The sequence below is a fragment of the Barbus barbus genome, assembly GCF_936440315.1.
Source record: "Barbus barbus genome assembly, chromosome: 45".
Classification (NCBI taxonomy): domain Eukaryota; kingdom Metazoa; phylum Chordata; class Actinopteri; order Cypriniformes; family Cyprinidae; genus Barbus; species Barbus barbus.
The window spans coordinates 12,986,379-13,006,172 of NC_136723.1; the positions used below are offsets into that span (position 1 = coordinate 12,986,379).

The following is a 19,794-nucleotide window of genomic DNA, read 5'->3' on the forward strand; positions in this document are numbered from 1 at the left end:
AGGACCTCAGAGGATGTCAACGCTCAGACAACATACAGAATTACCAAATTTTGCCATAAGTTAAATATATTAAGTTTCTGCAATGTATAAATATATTGTGGAAACTTAATTTCCTGTAGAGCTGCTTTGCAACGATTTGTATCGTAAAAAGCCCTATACAAATAAACTTGAACTTGAACTTCTTTGGGGTGATTAAGGTGCTATATAGCACCACTGCCGCACAAAGAACCTGTTAAGCCCCTTTAAAGGTTCTTTATGAGCCAAAGAACCACTGTTGGTGCTGTTTAGCACCATTTCTGTTGAATAAATACAATGCAATATGGCACCGCTTATGGTTCTACATAGCACCATTTGACAAAAGTGCTGTATAGCACCTTTAAAGATATGGTGCTATATAGCACCAAAAGTGGTTCCCCTATGATTACGAGCCAAGAACCACTTTTAGTGCTATATAGCACCATTTTTTAGTGTATAGAAACATAATAAAGAAACAAACAAATAAATAAATAAACACACAAACATAACAAACAAACTGGATTTCTTAATTAAAAAAAATTTAAGAAAATAAAGCTGTCTAGACTCAATGTATTGTGTGCATGTAGGAGCATCACAAGATGCATCATACAGACACATCACACAGAAAGCAAACCACTGCTGTGGCATCACTGTGTTCAGTCTGAATATGACTGTGTCATAAAAGCATATCAAATAAAATGTAATTGCTAAAGATACGGCGAAGAGAAGTGAGAAGGAAAGAGAAGAGAAAAACAAATGTGTTTTTGAGCACAAGCACGGTGACATCTGTGCCTCCCTGCTGTCATATGCACCTGTAATTCCTCAACTATTCAGTAGAGGGAGGAATGAGCACATACACTTCAGACAAAGCTTTAGGACAACTGTAAGGACTTCTCTAAAAACAGTCATGAGTTAAATATTAAGAGCTGAGCTCCCATGAGCAAAGATGACAGATTTCAAATCTGGGGATCATCCGGCAGATGAACAAGTGCCGTTGAATTGAATGAAATGCTAACAGGAAGCTGTCTCCTCTAGAACTATCTGCTAACACATTCAATGGCCAATCAAGATTTGAAGCTTGAGAAAACAGTACTGCTGGCACAACATATAATCTTCTCTCTCATCATATGTTTACAATAATTCCACATCGTATGAAATCTGCTATTTAACCAAACAAATAGGAAATGCACATGCCTAAACCGTAGACTTAATTACTGCAAACACAGCTCCCTCACAATCACACACAATCAGTGCAGTCTGATGGGAAGAGAGAGCAAGTTATCTGCCTTAGCGATCATCATACCTTCTTTTCTCTCCATCTTCCCCTCCCTCCCACATTTCTCCTCCTCAGACCACAGGGATAGGAATAAAAGCATATCGATACATAATTCATCCACCGGAGGCTGAACTAAAACTCCAATATCCTCTATTGAGGAAGTCAAAATCGGAGTGACTTCCCATTACAATTATGCGTTACGAGCTTTAATTGTTCCTCTTGAGAGCAGATGAGCAGGAGGATGGGGTGTTGACGTGGGGGTGGAGGTAATGGAAAAGTATTAGATAATTCGAGTTAATTTGCTTAAGCAAATTAATCAAATCAACAGCCACATGGAGCTCAGCACCAGGATATGAATTAAACAAATAAGGGTTGTGGAGTGCTTTTAGCCAGAGAGGCCAGAAGGATATTAATCTGTTTTCTAGTGGCACTACTGGTAATTAGACACGATGGCTTTATTTGCCATCATGACCTCTTTCTCCCAGAGCACACAAGAGATGGCTTGCACATACACTCACATGTAAAAAATGCTCATGACTACACACAGATAAAATAAATGATCAAACTCATAACGGACTAAAACCTGCTCACAAAGATCCACGCGAAGTGCTTGTGTAGTTAACAATATACAATAAGATATGAGAGGTTGTGCTGTATTTTTAATATAACCATGTTAGCCATGACGTGCAGTTGATGGGCTTATTGCTTTAGCTGTTACTATATAAAATGAAACAAAACAAAAAATAAAATAAAACAAAAATGACAATGACAAATGACAAATATAAACAAAACCTCAAGACACACAAATAAAACAAAACCCTCAAAACAACACAAAAAACTTCAACACAGCACAAATGAAACAAAAACCTCAAACACAAACAAAACAAAACAAAACAAAAACCTCAAGACAGCACAAACAAAACCAACACAACACAAAATGTCAACACTAACAAAATGAAACAAAACAACAACAAAGAACACAACATAACAAAACTTAAGCACAAACAAAACAAACCTGAAGTAAAATATTTATATAAAATATTTTTTTTATTTGAAATAAAACAGAACACAACAGGTAAAAATAAAACTTCAACACAACCAAAACAAAACCTAGACAAGAGAAAAATAAATAAAACAAAACACGGGCAACCTCAACATAAGCAAAACAAAACCTCAACATTAACAAAATGAAACAACAAAACAAAACTTAAATTAAAATATTGATGTGAAATAAATAACAAGTGAAATAAGTAAAATATTAAGCAAATTGATAACATTAAACACACACAACAAAAGGAAAAACAAATATACAAAATATATATAAAATATGCCAAGATGCTTATGTGGGAATGTGAATTTTAATGGTAATGCACACTGAAACACCGTTTTGATACTGTATGTGTCAGTTAAAGTTGACCTCTCCACCCAACAGACAGCAGCAGACATTATAACTGCCACCCGCCACAGGCCACCAGAAACTCGCTCACATTATGATCTAATCTGCTTTTCAGTTATAACTTCATTTCCATTTCTCTTCTTCAGGAATTATGACTGAACTCTCGCTCTCCTCTCGGCCCGCAAATCAAACGGCATCGTTAATAAATCTATTGATTCCACATATTAATGTATTCATCACCAAATACGGTGAGGGAGAGAGAACAGCTGCTCTCTTTATGGAAATCTCTAAAGATTTCATTAGCTTTTTGGGAGGTTTCATTACGGACCATGGCCCTCTTCTCCTCCTGTTTCTCTCCACTCTGTTCATCATCTGCATTATCGATTCGGAGCGGTGGACATTTTAATTTCACAAGCAAGCCACGCTCAGCCGACCTCCGTCACAGTGCAACGCACAGCTGAGAAGCCCTAACGCTGTTTGTGACATAGGAGGAGAGGAAGAGAGACACAGAAAGCAAGAAAGAGGTGGAATTCAGTAGTAAATCAGGAGGGAGTTTGCCCTTTTGAACACTTCATTGTGAAAACGAGAGTTCTGGCACGGAGAGGTAAAGTGTGGACATAAATGTCTTTGTCTGAGGCGGGTCACAGACGCAGGGTTACTGTAGTTTGTCAGGGGATTAAAAGAAAAGTTCATCCAAAATTGAAAATTCATTTACTCACCCCCATTCTCCCAAACCCATATGACTTTCATCTAAAAATAACACAAGCGTATACAATAAAACCGGTACAAAGGAGTTGTGGGTTGTACTCAAAGTCTTCTGAAGCCTCTTATGTTCACCAAAGCTGCATTTATTTGATCTATTCTAAAAAATTGTAAAATGTAATTTATTCCTGTAATGGCAAAGCTGAAGTTTCAGTCTTCAGTGTCACATGATCCTTCAGAAATCACTCTAATATGCTAATTTGCTGCTTAATAAACATTTCTTATTCTCACTATCAATGTTTAAAAGTCATGCTGCTTAATATTTTTGGGAAAACCATGATACATTCTTTTTTCAGGATTCTTTGAAGAACAGAAGGTTCAAAAGAATAGCATTTATTTGAAATAATCTTATAACATTATAGTTTTCAAATTATACAATTTTGCTTCTCAGTGATATTTAGATATTTTTCTTTACACGAAAACACTCATTAACACGATTATTAGCTGAACTTTTAGCATGATTAAGATTTTTAGCAGTGTAATTAATTTCTATATATTTGAAATGCCTTCTTAGGTTTAAAGTTGGCACAGCATAATTGATTATAAGACGTAAAACTTAGTGCCATTATCATTAAATGTCTTTAGAAGTTCTTAAAAAGAACACATATGATCTCTGTATGTGTTTGTTGTTTGGAAAAGAGTGGCATCGACATTTCTCAAATGTCAGAAAGTCACTCATGTTTGAAACCAGCGAGTAAATGATGACAGGAATGTCATTTTGGGTTTAACTGTTCCTTTAAGATTGTAAACAGGGATACGCTTGATATTCTGTGCTCAGCTAAAATGAAATACAATTTGCAAGTCTCTTTTTTATGATTAAATATGATTTGTTTCACTTGTTTTCAATTATTTTTCGGGGGTTATGTTCTGGTTTGGTGCCAAGCGTGACAATTTTGACTTTCCTATGCAAGACTTGAAAGTGATTAGTTTTGGAAGTCACATTGAATAAGCATGAAGAAAGAGAGGAGTGTGTGTGTGTGAGTGACAGAACAAGCACAAAAAAACAAAAACAAATGCAAAGGCTTGCTGAAATAGAGAGATATCAATACACAAACCTTTTAATGGCATTCAAAATGCTGCCAAAGGACGGATGAAAGATGGGCAAAGTGGGACTGAAATAGAAACCTAACAGAAAAAAAGGGGCTGCTATCTAAACAGGCTGTGCCAGATCTCAGATTACACCCTGAACTCATGAAGCAAACTCAATCAATACTCTTCCTTTTGTCATTTTAAAAAGGCATGATCATGCAAAAGCCTGGCTCGAATTAAAGTGGAAATGCCCACGCTGATACATGCACAGATAGAGTCTAGCCAGCAGGGGATTTGGACGCGCAACAGCCGCTATGCAAAGACTACAAATACACTGCTTCATAAAGAGAGATGACCCCAAAACGGTGAACTGCAAACATCAAACAACATCATTTGCACAGAACCAAACACAAAGAAGCAACATCTGTGTGGAGAGGGAGAAATCACAGGACATGGGAGCTCACCTGGATCCATTTGTCTGGCACGGCCATGGTCAGACGATAATCAAAGCCCAGTCCTCCCTCTTCAATGGACTTGCACAGGCCTGGCATCCCTGATACATCCTACAGACAATCCATGAGGAATGGAGAGCAGGAAAGTGTGAAAATGTGCATTGCCTTCTGGAAAAATGCAGATTAAGGTCTTGGAACACCTGGCTTCTATCTGGTTCAAACTGGTCATTACAAATATCTAACCATTCTTTAACCAAGATTCATTTACTTGGGAAGCAAAATGACATCAGATATTTAGCCTTGTTTTCTTAACAACTGACTCAAATGAAATTAGCTTAACACAAGAAAAAACATCAGTAAATGAAGTAATAATTTTTATTTTTACACAGACATAAATTCACTTAATCAGAAAAAAATACTTAATATCTTACGTCACTTTGCTTCCCAAGTAAATGCATCTTGAATTAAGAATGTTTAGATATTTGTACTGGAAAACAAGACAAAAACACTGAGGAAGAGACTTTTTTACAGTGTAAATAAAGTGAATGAGGACTAAAAGCCACAAATGACTCTAAAAGCATCATAAATGTGCTCCATATAATTCTTTTCCACGTGTTTTGAAGTTTTGTATATCTCCCCTCCAGTCCCATTTCCTTCTTCCTCCTGTACTTTAGAATAATGACATTGGGAAATGGTTGAATTAAAGAAATTTGAAAAATGCCTGCTTCTATCACAACCTGCCCGTGGGCAGAGCTGGGTAGATTACTTACAAATTGTAATCTGTTACTGATTCCAAATTACATGGCAAAAATTGTAACCAGTAACGTAATCCATTACATTACACATTTTAGGTAATATAATCAAATTACTTTTCAATTACTTTTCGATTACTTTTGACCTAACTTGTTTATCACATTGATTTAAACAGGATAATCTTATACCATAATGATGTAAAAATACGTGCCATAATGATATAAAAATACAAAGAGTGAGAAAATATATTCCTTTCATTGTAATTAACAACATGAAGTGCATTACACATTATATTACATCAAGGTTACCCAATCTGGGGATGAGTTTAATGAAAGGCTAGCAAGTAATTAAATCATAAAAAAGTTAAATTAAAATAAATTATACACTTACTAAAAAAGATGAACTATTTTATGTTTACCAGCGTACCATATTACCATTAACCAATGTCAGAGAACCGTCAACATGCACATGTGATACTTAATTATTAAAATATTTATTTTAAAATCTCAGGGGTACTTAAAGGGGTCAATGATTATGATTTCACTTTTTTAACTTTAGTGTGTAATGTTGCTGTTTGAGCATAAAAAAACATCTAAAAAGTTACTGCAAAGTTGCTCAAAGTTCAATGCAAAGGGAGATATTGTCTTTTACAGAATTGCTGACTGACCACCCCTTTAAAATAACTATATCAGGTGAATGAGGTTCAGATGACAAAAAGTTTGAGAAAGTCCGCAAATTAGAAATAACGAGAATTTGTGCATTTTAATAAATTTGAAAGACAAAAGCCTTTCAATAATCCATAATAATACATGGTTAAATAACCTACTGAGTGATAATTCAAATAAAAAGTAATGTGTTCATCAGTAGTTGATGCAATGTTGAAACACTTCTTAAACCTGAAATGATTTTTGTAAATCATTGGTCAAACCCTCTGTCGCCACCTGAATAATGACTGATCTCTGTGTGAATGTCCACAAAACTGGAAGAATTTCTGAGTGTATATAAGCTCCTTATTTACACTATATAATTTCCTTTCTATTTCAGAAAGGAACATTTAAAAAATAAAAAATAGGAATTAGAGAGAATCAATAAATGATTAATTTATTTCTATTGTGTGAATAATATGTAATCATGTAATCAATAAAAAAGTAACTGTAGTCTGATTTTAAAATGTAATTTACTATAATTACAAGTACTTAATTTTTGTAATCTGATTACGTAATCCAGATTACATGTAATCAGTTACTACCCAGCTCTGCCTGTGGGTCATATGAGACCAGCGAAGAAGAAAGCGAGATGGATCATACAGAGCCTGCCCCTGAAAATCTTTCCTGTCCTTTTCTTGAATCTTTTGGCTTTAATCACCCAATTATCACCCTGATCCATTAGCCACAGCATTAATCTCCGACCTCACAGGAGCTCAGCTTTAAATAAACGCACCGGCACAGAGCAGGAGAATAGAAAAGAATGAAATTAAATTTCCACTTGGGAGCAAGAAAAAGATAATGGGAGCTGTAATTGGTGGGAAAGAGGGAAAATTGTACCTCCTGTGAAAAAGTAGAAATGTACTCTCACCTCCGCTACAGTGGTGCATTGTGGGTAGAGCTTATGGAGAATGTGATTGGCCAGCATCAGATAGGCAAGTGCGTCTTCATCCACATGCATTCCGAAGTACTCGCTGTAGTTCCCTGAAAACGATGTGCCTGGATAAAACCAAATCAATTGACTGTGTGATTCAGAGAAAATGTCTAGTGGAATATGGATTAATGGCATCACAATCTTTTCACAGGTGAAATCATTTTACTGTAATATGTACAGAGCGGCCAAGGTCTCCCATAATTTATGATAATGGTCTAAGATGGCCTTTCAAATCTATTCATGCAGTTTGTATTTTCCTCTACATGCGATGATTCAGCGCTTTATTAATACAACAGAAATGACGCAGTTGACATACCTCTGACACACTCTTCATGAATCAATGCATCAAAACCTTCACATTTCATCTGGATGAACTGATTCAGAGATGTACAGAGGCACTTATACAGACTCGCTCTCTCGAGAATTAATCGTATGAGCCAATTCTTTTAGCTTTTATTGAATCAGCATACAGCACAAACAGTATAGACCGATTCCTGAACAAATTAATCCTATGAGCCGATTCTTTTAGCTTTTAGTGAATCAGCATATAGCACAACCAGTGTAGACTGATTCCTGAACAAATGACTCCTTTGAGCTGTTTCTTTTAACTTTTAGTGAATCATCATACAATACAACCAGTGTAAACCAATTCCTGAACGAATCAATCTCATGAGCCAATTCTTTTAGCTTTTAGTGAATTAGCAAACAGCACAACAGTGTAGACCAATTCCTGAACAAATGACTCTTACGAGCTGATTCTCTTAGCTTTTGATTCTTTTAGCTTTTAGAGAACTGGCATACAGCACAACCAGTGTAGACTGATTCCTGAATGATTCTTATGAGCTGATTCTTTTAGCTTTTCGTGAATCAGCATATAGCACAACCAGTTTAGACTGATTCCTGAATGATTCTTACGAGCTGATTCTTTTTAATCAACCAAATCAGGGATAGGAACTGAAAACATTAAATATTTTAATTAAATAAATTATTAAAAAAAGAAAGAAAGAAAGAAAGAAAGAAAGAAAGAAAGAAAGAAAGAAAGAAAGAAAGAAAGAAAGAAAGAAAGAAAGACTGAATTCCTACACAATTGTGATTTTCAATTAAATTTACCTTGAATCTTAGATATTTTAACAGGAAAAGACCAAAAAATAAAACAGCAAAAGACCAAATATTAAGACAATGATTTGTTTTTACAATGAATGATGGTAGCTCTTGTTTACAGGTGCAGAACAACTGACCGATGCCATGGTGGTGGTACAGCATTGAAGTCACAGCGTGATACAAAGTCAAAGTGATATCAAAGTGATACTCCTCCATCCACCAGCGTAGGTTGGAGAGGAGGAACCGCACCACTTCCCAGCTATGGGAAACAGAGAAAGACATTTTCTCCAGACCTTCCACATAAAATCGACCCTTGTCTGATGAAATAAGAATCTAAAAATCAATCAACTAGAACACACGTTGGTGCATATAAATACAAAGAAAAAAACATCTCAAGCTGTTCACAAAGGACACATTCTACTTGTAATATCAGTTCAATGATTGACTCATCTGCCACAATAATGTTTCCTAATTATCTTCATTTGGGAATTATCTTCAATATTTAAATGTGCAATTAATTGTAATTTTTGTGAATTGTGTTTAATTTGATTGAGTAATTGGCATTTCATGTAATGATTTAATTTAAGTTTTAATTGATTGACAGCGCTAAAACACACATTTGAGTAATGGATTCATTCTCTGATTAAATAGTAGCTGTAACACAAGGTTGGTTGATTCAGCCCAAAAAGACAGATGGAGAGAGAAAGAGAGAAATAGGCAGCAGGAGCAGCAGGTTGGGCGGCTGGTGGTGGTGTGATTCCCTGAGGAGAACGATGAACAGCGTGTGAATGAGGAGGAGATGAAACTAACTCAAGACTGAAACCATTCGTTCATGAGAAATAGCACTCTGAGAACAGCCTCCTGCTCTCCATTTATTGCTCTTACTGATTTCCTTTGTTCTTAAATGTTTCAATCCCTTATGTAATGTCCTAGACCAGGGGTTTTCATGTAGATGTTGAAGACCCCAAGACATGATGGACCCCCTTGAAATAATTATATGCATTTCATATTCAGCTAAGATCCAATTATTGTGTAATTACTACTGTGTTTACTGTGTGAGAAAAACATTATGCATTGCATTACATCTCACAACATGTTGTTTACTACATTAAATAATTGGCTTATATATATATATATATATATATATATATATATATATATATATATATATATATATATATATTACAAAGATACAGCAAGTTGCATACTGAAGCTTTCATATATATTTATATAAATGCATTGTTGTAGATGACAAAAATTTTAATATATATATATATATATATATATATATATATATATATATATATGTGTGTGTGTGCAGATAGATAGTGTATAGATAGATAGATAGATATTTGTAAAATTATGTTTTTTGTTTTTTTTACTTTTCAGCTTTTCTCCAGACCCACTATTACCCCAGTTTAAAACTGCTTTCCTAGAAAACACCCTAACAGCTGCATAAAAAAGGCATTAAAAACAATCCAAAGTTTTTACACCGAGAGGTACCACTCACCTTTTTTTTTCACAAAATATAAAATTAAAGTTTTAGTACATAGAAACACACTCAGAGTTGAAGTAAACTGAATGTCTCCCCGGGATGCACACAGTGAAACCATCACAGTGTAAATAAGCCCTGATATCCCACTAACTCCCCCTGCATGGTCTCTCCTCCTCTCTCAATCCTTTATTCCTGCAATTAAACTAAGTACAACATTTTCAACAGTGGGCCTATGAAGCCATCCCAAAGTAAATCTAACTTTCTCGCCATTCCCCGTCTCGTGTGCATTCAAACATGTGATTAGGTAGAACAGCAGGGATTCAATCCTAACAACGTTATGCTTTTAATTCTTCGATTTTAACAGTGTCGTAAAAGCATTCGGACAGACCGCAGGAGCGTTCAATCCATTGAAAAACGATAAGAACCCCTAGCATGCCATAGTGTTAAGAAGTACTCGACACAACTGTTGCTTCACTACTTTTTTAAACCAGCTGACCACATTTGAGTCACGTCCGCAAATAATATCTACAACCACAGCTATATTTCCAAGCAGGCACCGATGTATTCAGTCCACACTCATAGAGATGTGCTTGAAGTCATAATCGTGTGCTTGCATGCTTGTATGAATACATACGAGAACGTTCACTGCAGAACACGCAGCAGCAGCAGGCCTTGGTAAGAGAGTCACCAGGGGTGGTTAAAAGGAGTTTTGCCTTGGCTTTGTGGAAACCCTGGAGGTGTTTGGTTCAGACCTGTAAGTTTCAGATGTATAACTTTTGGACTGACCCAGGAGTGCATAGCTGTGGGCCTAAAAAGCTGTAGCCCCTACAGAAATCAAACAATACAGCAAATAAACAGTATTATCAATTTAAGATGAGGGAATCTGCAGGGGTATATATATATATATATATATATATATATATACACACAGTATATATCTATAACAAGAACAACAACAACAAAAACATATTCACACTTCACAGCCAAACTATTAAACCTTGAGATTCCGACTTGATCTAACCATATACTGCTAAATTTGGAAGGTCTGCATCCGACCCAATTATATTATATTATATTATATTATAGAATTATAAATTGTTATATATAAATATATTAAACATTTATCAAAAAATATTCACATAAATTAAAAGAAAACATTCATTACACAACAAATATTTATATTACATAAATAGTTAATAAAATTTTGTTTATATTTTTATTTATTATTTTTTAAATAATTATATTATAGAAACATTTAATACAATTATAAATTGTTATATATAAATTATTAAAAAAATATGCAAATAAATTAAAAGAAAAAATTAAACAACAACAATAAATATTTATATTACATAAATAGTTAATACAATATTGATATTTATTTGATTATTATTTTACATAAAATAGGGACATTTAATAATATTAATAATAATAAATACCTTTACATACTTGTAAATTATATTATATAAATGTTTAATATACTATATATATATATATATATATATATATATATATATATATATATATGATTTTTAAAATGAAAATGTTATAGTAATAATACTAATACTAATACCAACAATAATAAATACATAAACTATAATATAAATGCATAAAAATCCACAACATCTATTGCTGTGCATCTGTGAATACATGAATGGCCATTATAACAATTCAGTCTCCGCAAATGCACTCTCCGTTGCCACATCCTCCCCTTTCACACACACACAGTCTTTCAGTGCAGAGATAGAGACTTGCTGCACACTGATAAAAAGCCATGCATATTATCCCGATATGAAGCTTTCATAAACAGAGGCAGATTGCATTTGTGCATCTGTGGAATCTAACGGGAAGCTGTTCTGATATGATAAGGTTACAGAACCCACAGGCCTGCCTCCACCCTCACCATAAACAGATTACGACCATCACCTCAAACTGACAAGAAACGGGAGAGAGAAAAGGTGGGAAGCACAATAAGATTCCCACAGAGGCCAAATAGAGATGAATGATGAATGGCTGTGATAGTTGAAACCCCCACAATCCTTCAACTTCAGACCATTTTTAAACAAATCAGCGCTTTCAAACCTCAAGCACTCCAGCAAAGTAGGGCATTGCTGATGTGTCATGACATCAAACCATTTAATATGATTTTCTTATTGAAATCTTTTAATACATGCGTGTATTTGTGCTGTAGAAGAGAGGTGAGAGCGCAGAGCAGATGCTGGAGCCTGTGAGGGTTAGTTATTCAGGAGAGCGCTGGTGGTAGTGGTCAGACGGGCCACAGACCAGGACTTGAACTGGCAGATCAAATAAACATCGAACATCATCTGCTCTGCATGTTCACAATAGATGTGTAATACACAGTTAAACTATGAGAGCAGCCTCAATCTGCTCGTACGAATTTGACACACGTTGTAAGAGGCTGTTTTTCCACCGAAACACTTCTCAAAATGGATAATTTAGTGGAAAACTGACATGAATGATACATCTCTCTAAATAAATGTTAACTAAATGTATGAGAACACATCAGTGTTGCTTTAAGTATGAACACTTCTGGCTTTTAATGGATGTTGATTACTTAACCTTTGCCTTTGATTTATCTGTGCATTGATAATACATAATAATCATAATGACATTTTTATTATAAAACAGTCAATATTGAAGTTCGACATCTTTGAAATGAAGCAAATTAAGCAGTACAATTGTCTTCAACATTCATAATAATAAGCAGCACCAGCATATTAGAATGATTTCTGAAGGATCATGTGACACTGAAGACTGGATTAATGATGCTAAAAACAGTTCTTTTAAACTGTAATAATATTTCACAGTATTATTGTTTTTACTATGTTTTTCATTCAAATAAATTCAGCTTTGGTAAGAATGAAAGACTGACCTCAAACTTTTAAATTATATTTTAAGTCTTAATCTACTAAATACAATACTGCACATTTTAAATAGTTTTTTATCATACTATTTCATTTGTTAACTGAAATAACTTCACTATTTTGAGTAGATGAAATGAGCAGGAAATTTATGAATAAATATTAGCCATTTCTTCATTATAATTAATTATATTTAATAAATAAAATTAATTAAATTAAATTTCATTAAATTTAGGTTAATGTATTATTATTATTATTATTTGACTTTCCGAAGTCATTCTTTATTTTACTTTACTGTTCCATCCTTGAAAAAAAGGCAGAAAACTTATGATAAAAGAAAACATTATGATTAAAAACTCTAATTTTCTCAACTCTTTTTAATAAAGGCTCTTCATTTCTATCATTTTCCCTGTCATTGTGTATATAATCAAGTTAAGATTAATAGTTTTAAGTGCCTGAGCTTGACCTAACCAAATGTCCAACAAAACGGCAAAAGAATATTTATTCCAAAAAAAAAAAAAAAACAGAAAAAAGAAAAGTACTGCATAACTGTCAGAGAGTCACCACAGTCACCTCAGTCTCCACCAACGACACTCACCAGATCCCAATCCCCTGATTTCTGATCACCGCCACCTGTCAGCACTAATCAGCAGCACTATATCCCTGCACTCCTCCCGTTCACTCACTGTCTGGTCTCAAACTTTCCATGTTGACTAACCTGACCCACTTACCTTTTGTCTACTTACCAGTTGCTCCAGTGTTCCTATCCCTGTTCTCCACCGTCTCCGGATCTCCTGGAAAAGGAAAAAGGACATTCACACTCAGATAAGCCCCTAGAGACATTCCCATTCCTCGCCTGCCTACCTGGACATTCTGCTCATCTCATTCCCCTCTGCTACTACTCAATAAACCTGTTGATTGTATTGCACTTACCTCTGTGTCTATCTGCTGACAATAATAGCAATGACACGAACCAAACAAAATCTACACAATTGGCCCTTCAATGCCACAGAACAACAGGTTTTGAAGTGAGACAGAAAGAGCTATTGTGCTGGTTGTGAGTTTAAAATGTAAAGCGAGGGCCGATCGGTTAGTATAACAAAAAGTTGTTGAGTAAAACTGATCTTATTCAGAGCCATGATATTTGTAGCTACAAAAGTTTCTTTCAGCTCTCTGCGTGTTTATTCTTTGAGCGCTACCGTTCTCTTGCTCTTTCAGTTGATTCCTAAGGTTAAACATTGGCAGGTTTGCTGAACTCTCATCTGCAGATAAGCAATAATTCTGTTATTTTGTATGGAGGCCAAATGAATTGTGCAACTCAACGTGGTTATGGATTCTGATCCTGAAGGTCATGATTAATTAATGCTGTTTTTTTTTTTTTTTTCAGTTTTTGTTTTCAAATGCTCACAAAGTCTTAAACATGAACATTTGCTTGTGAGAAAATATCAAGCTGCATATGCAGCTACATTACTTGAAATGCTAAAAAGATTTAGATTTTCTGCATTGTAAAGTACAATGGAAACTAACAACTTGCAAGAACTTGAAACACTACAGAAACCGAAAATAAGAAAACATCAAAACAAGCCTAAGAGTAAAATCTTCAAACGTAGTCTCTCGATAAACCCAATCCATCAAACACCTCAAAAATCAATCTGGGAATCTCATGTGTAGTAAAAAAATTAAAAATAACTGCTCTTTTTATTTTAAGTTCACAGTATACAGTGTAAGTAAAGCTGATATTCATCTACAGCAATAAAGATTTTACGGATTTAGAAGTACGTTCTCTTTAAGCTGTCTAGAAACATCCCCATTTTTAATGTACAATGCATACTTAAATATGACTTGATATTCAAAATGATTGCACTATAAATAATCAGAAGAAATACTGAAATATATCCACAACTAACTTCATTTTCAATTGTGTGAAGCAGTTAAAAAGTTGATTTTTCTTGACAATTAACAGTGAACAGCATTTCTAGCGTTTTACCTTTAATACATAGCGAAATATTTACTTTATGACTTTGTATTATAAATCACTGTTCTCTTGTTTAATTATCTGTATCGTTATTTTTGTGGCAGACTGCTAAATATTAGCCTAACAAACTTCAGCGCTTTGCAATTATCTTGTTGTGCATCTGACAATTTATTTACTATACTTTAGTTGAACTACTATGAGTAATGAATAGCTTGCCTAACTACAGTTTCAAATTAGCTTCCTCAATACTGCACAATATCTTGTACTATGAGTTAAGTCGCGGTCCACACAACAAACACTCGCCAGGAAAATCCTCCATCAACAACATATACGAAATGCTTCAATCCAATTCCTTGAAAATAAAATGCCTGTCCTCAACTATTAAGATCAGCCAAACGCACTATAGGCCGGCCGAAAAACGGGCGCGAGGAAACTGTTTATGCTGTATATGTGCAGTGACTAATGACCAGACTGATTTTAGAGAGAGAGAAACACACACTGGCAACCCGTCTCCTCACCGCCTTTCTGCCAAACACTAAATGCAGGAAAGACTGAAGGCTGAATATGGGCTTATTATGTTTGGGTTCAAAAAAAGAGTCTTCTGTGCACAAACAACCTGAATTCTCTACCATCTGTTGCTGTGGGAGACTGGAGGAGTTGCTCTCTCCCAACAGAGTAAATGGATGTTGAAAAACAGGCTGTTGATTAAAAATGGGCTGCGCTAACGTGGCCAATCAATAGCAGGAAGAGCAGTCAAGGTCAAAAGTGCATTTACAGATGGACACAACGACGGAGAATGTTTAATGAATTTCTGTGCAGAATCTCGTCTATGAAGCTAGTGTCAAAAAAGCTCACTGCTAAAGGATTTTTTTTTTTTTTTTTCATTTTTGCAAAGAAAATATTTAATGATTTAAATTAAAAGAAACAGTTGACGAAATGATGACTAGAAAAACTAGCAAGATTCAAAATCAACATCATGGTAAAAACAATTACTAAAATAGAAGCTGCATGTACTTGAATAAATTACACTAAAAACATTAATATTGTGAAATCATTATTACAGTTTAAAACAACTGTTTTTAATATATTTTTAAATTAAATCATATGTTGATTTGCTGAAACATTTCTTATTATTATCAATAAAAATGGTTGTGATGATTAATATTTTTGTGGATTTTTTTTCGAGGATTCTTTGGTGAGAAGTTCAAAATAAACAATAAACAAAATCAAATAAATATTTTTTTAAATCAAATAATTTATTATTATTTTAATTTAGGAAATTTGTGGAAACCTTTTCCGGATTCTTTGATGGATCAAAATTAATTAAAATATAATTAAAAATGAACTAAAATAAAATACTCTAAAATAAAATATTATTTTTAAAGTTATGTATTGTAGGATTTACTTGAAAACTATTTTAATTTAGAATTTTAATTCAGATTTGCTAATAAATTTCACAAATAACGAAAGTTGTGTTGTCTAACATTTTTGTGGAAACTGTGATATTTTTTTCAGGATTCTTTGATGAATCAAAAGTTCAAAATGCATCTTTGTGAAATTAAAGTATTAAAATAAAATAAAATATTTTTACGTTCCTACTCTCACCTATGGTCATGAGCTTTGGGTCATGACCGAAAGGACAAGATCCCGGATACAGGCGGCTGAAATGAGCTTTCTCCGCAGGGTGGCTGGGCGATCCCTTAGAGATAGGGTGAGAAGCTCGGTCACTCGGGAGGAGCTCAGAGTAGAGCCGCTGCTCCTTCACATTGAGAGGGGTCAGCTGAGGTGGCTCGGGCATCTGTTCCGGATGCCTCCTGGACGCCTTCCCGGGAAGGTGTTCCGGGCGTGTCCCACTGGGAGGAGACCCCGGGGAAGACCTAGGACACGCTGGAGAGACTATGTCTCCCGGCTGGCCTGGGAACGCCTCAGAAGAAGTGTCCCCCCGGAAGAGCTGGAGGAAGTGTCTAGGGAGAGGGAAGTCTGGGCATCTCTGCTTAGACTGCTGCCCCCGCGACCCGGCCCCGGATAAGCGGAAGAAGATGGATGGATGGATGGATAAAATATTTTATTGCAGGATTTACTTCAAAACAATTTTCATATAGATTTTTAATTCAGATTTGCTAGTAAATTTCACAAATGATACAAAGTTGAAACAACCCGTTATTATTATTATTATTTTTATTTTAAGTTGTAATAACTGATAGCAGCAATAATTTTATACAGTGTAGGGTACAACAGGGCTAAAGGCACATCTTAAGAAAAAATGTGCTATTCACTCCATCTAAAATGTATAATTGCAGAGAGAGAGAGAAAGAGAGAAAAAAACACGTTTGTGTTGAACATTAATGGAGCAACAGATTTTGTGTGAAAAAAAGATTTTATATTTATATATATTTTATAAATAATTCAAGTTGTTTATTTTGTTTAAAAATCTTATAAATGTATGAGGTGGCAAGAGGGGCCTTTTATCCCACACACACGGGGTAAAATACTCACCAGCATGGGGCAAAAGGCACACAGTATTGATACAAATACTTCAGCTAAAATAATGTTTTTTAAAATAATGTTAATAATGTAAGTTAATACTTCAAATTCAAAATCATCTTTGTGCTGCTGCCTGTGGCCGCGTCGAGGATCAGACAAATATACACCTGCATCTTGAAAAGCGAATGTTCTGGAAAGTGTTATGCCACGTTTTTGGGCCATCTAGTGGTCAAATATAACATCAAGATGAAAATAATATCAAAGTCGCCTTTAGCCCCATTGTACCCTATATACATAAAACAAAGAAAAATGTTTCTTTTTGCAGATCTTGAAGTTGACCTACCATAAGAAAATGTATGCAGGCTAATTCTGCTAATCATTTAACAAAAGTGATAGAGTGTCATATGGCAGTAAACCTCGCACCTATTACATCAGATTATTGTGCAGGGCAGCACTTTTCTATGAGTCACACGCACAAGCCCTGGGTCAGACCTGAAGGCTTAAAATAGCAGCACAACTTTAATTGCAAATTGCAAATGAGTGCCGGGGTGAAAGGTCTAAAGAGGGTTTTAATACACTACTCTGATTTTCTGAAACTCAGCAGAAGGGCACACAGGAATACGAGGAGGAGATGTTCTGACTTCTCTACATTTCATCTTCCTGTGCATTGATCTCTTGCCCTCCTGACCTGTTTTCCCCTGTTTATCCAGCTATACTCAAGCTCTTTGCAGATGCTTTGTTCACTCAGATGTAAGGGTGGGCGGTACAAACTTTCATATCACAGTAATGGTATATATTACTACATAGTTATTTTCACAGGAAATGTACTTTTTAGATAATCTACTGAATATTTTCATTTAAAAATACATATTTAATTACGTCTCATTTGATTATTTTCTCATTTCTCTTTTTACTAGAAACTTAATGGACACAAACCAAAAGACACTGATAAGCTAATAATTATTTTCATGTTATTGCCAATTCTGTAACAATAAACGACAGGTGTTAAAATGATATTGTGACTAAATTAATTAAAATTAAAATCACTAAAACTAAAATCAATTAAATTGTTATGTTAATTTAGGCATCACAACACTGTAATGAACAGCATGATTACAGTATCAGATTTTCTAAAGATTACATTTAATATTATTGACATTTTTGGTGTTTTATAGATTCATTTTATAGGTTAATTAGATTAAAGAGTTAGATGATGGATTGTAAAAGTAACCAAAATGTAAATATGATAACCAGAAATGTGAGATATGTGACAAATTCCAAATAGATCTTAAAAAAAATAAATAAATACCAGTACTGGTGTATTTCAGTTGATTTTCTTTCCTTTTTTTATTGGTTAATGACCATTTATGAGCTTTTTACAACTGGAAACGCCACAATTATTCCAGTAAAGCACCTTTGAATTTAACTTAATTGAACTGAATCAAATTAAGCTGGACAGAACCCAATCAAATTAATTAAAAAGTGCTCTACTCCAGACAGAAGAAAGAAAACCTGCCTCAAGAATCATAAAAAACAAATCCTCATGAGTGTTACTGTGAGCTTTGACATCCCACATGCCGTGTTATGATGACCTGCGGAGCATTAGGCAGCTCTCTAAGAGTAAACCATACAATCCCTTTAATTAGTTGTGGATCTCAGGCTGGGCTGCGAGCCGTCATTTATTGTTTGGTTCTCAGTGTTGGTTGTGAGATTTGATAGGACTCAGTGGAGAGGCTCAATTAATCCGACTGTCAGCTCAGAGAGCAGCCAATCAGCGACCAGACAACAATGTAACACTTCAACAGGCCACTAACAAAGGAAAAAAAGAAGACAGATGATAAAAGGAAGGGATTAAAGAGACAAACGCATGTCCACATGGACTCATGCTTGAAACTTGTTGGCCATCTTATACCAGGAGAAAGAATGACAGTGTGAAAGAACAAACTTGACAGAATGTACAAGTAACAACAACAATGGGTATTTCTATAATAAAATGGACATTTATGATGTTAGCCAAAGCTCCCTGCACCAAAATCAGTTATAGCTTAGTTATTCATTTCTATTTGTCATCATTTCATCAGGGGAGCATTTCTTGTTAAACAAATAGATTATATATTTGTGCCTGAAATGACATACGCACAAAACTGTCAAAATGCAAGTATCCTTGTAAACACAGTTGCTTATGGCTTAGGTGAAGGTAAACAATTGATAAAGAAAATGGATAGTATAGGCTCACAGCAGTTTAATGTTCCTAAGGCTTTCTGTGTCATGAATGTTAATCAAACAACAAAACACATAGAGAAAAATCACATTTTTAGCTTTAACACAGATTTATGGCTATGCAGTGTAATTTTACATTTGATTATTCAACCAGTATACCTGAATACTGTTAGACCTACTGGAAAAATATAAGGCACTGTTTATTTATTTTATATCTTTGTTCTATTATATTTATCTGTTTGTAATTTGTTTATTTTTCTATGCTAATTTACTCACCTACAAAATCACCCCAATCATTGATTTTTTTTTTTTTATT

At 34.6% G+C, this 19,794-nt stretch overlaps 1 pseudogene across 1 annotated transcript in view; it reads right to left on the reverse strand.

Moving 5' to 3' along the window:
• LOC306864430 (1,4-alpha-glucan-branching enzyme-like) overlaps positions 1–19,794 on the reverse strand; it is a 117,880-nt pseudogene that overhangs the window by 66,484 nt on the left and 31,602 nt on the right. The window contains exons 5-7 of the transcript in view: positions 8,560–8,681; positions 7,259–7,386; positions 4,943–5,041 (exon numbers count right to left, since the gene is read on the reverse strand). The product of the transcript in view is annotated as a 1,4-alpha-glucan-branching enzyme-like (transcript). The remainder of the gene's footprint in view (positions 1–4,942; positions 5,042–7,258; positions 7,387–8,559; positions 8,682–19,794) is intronic.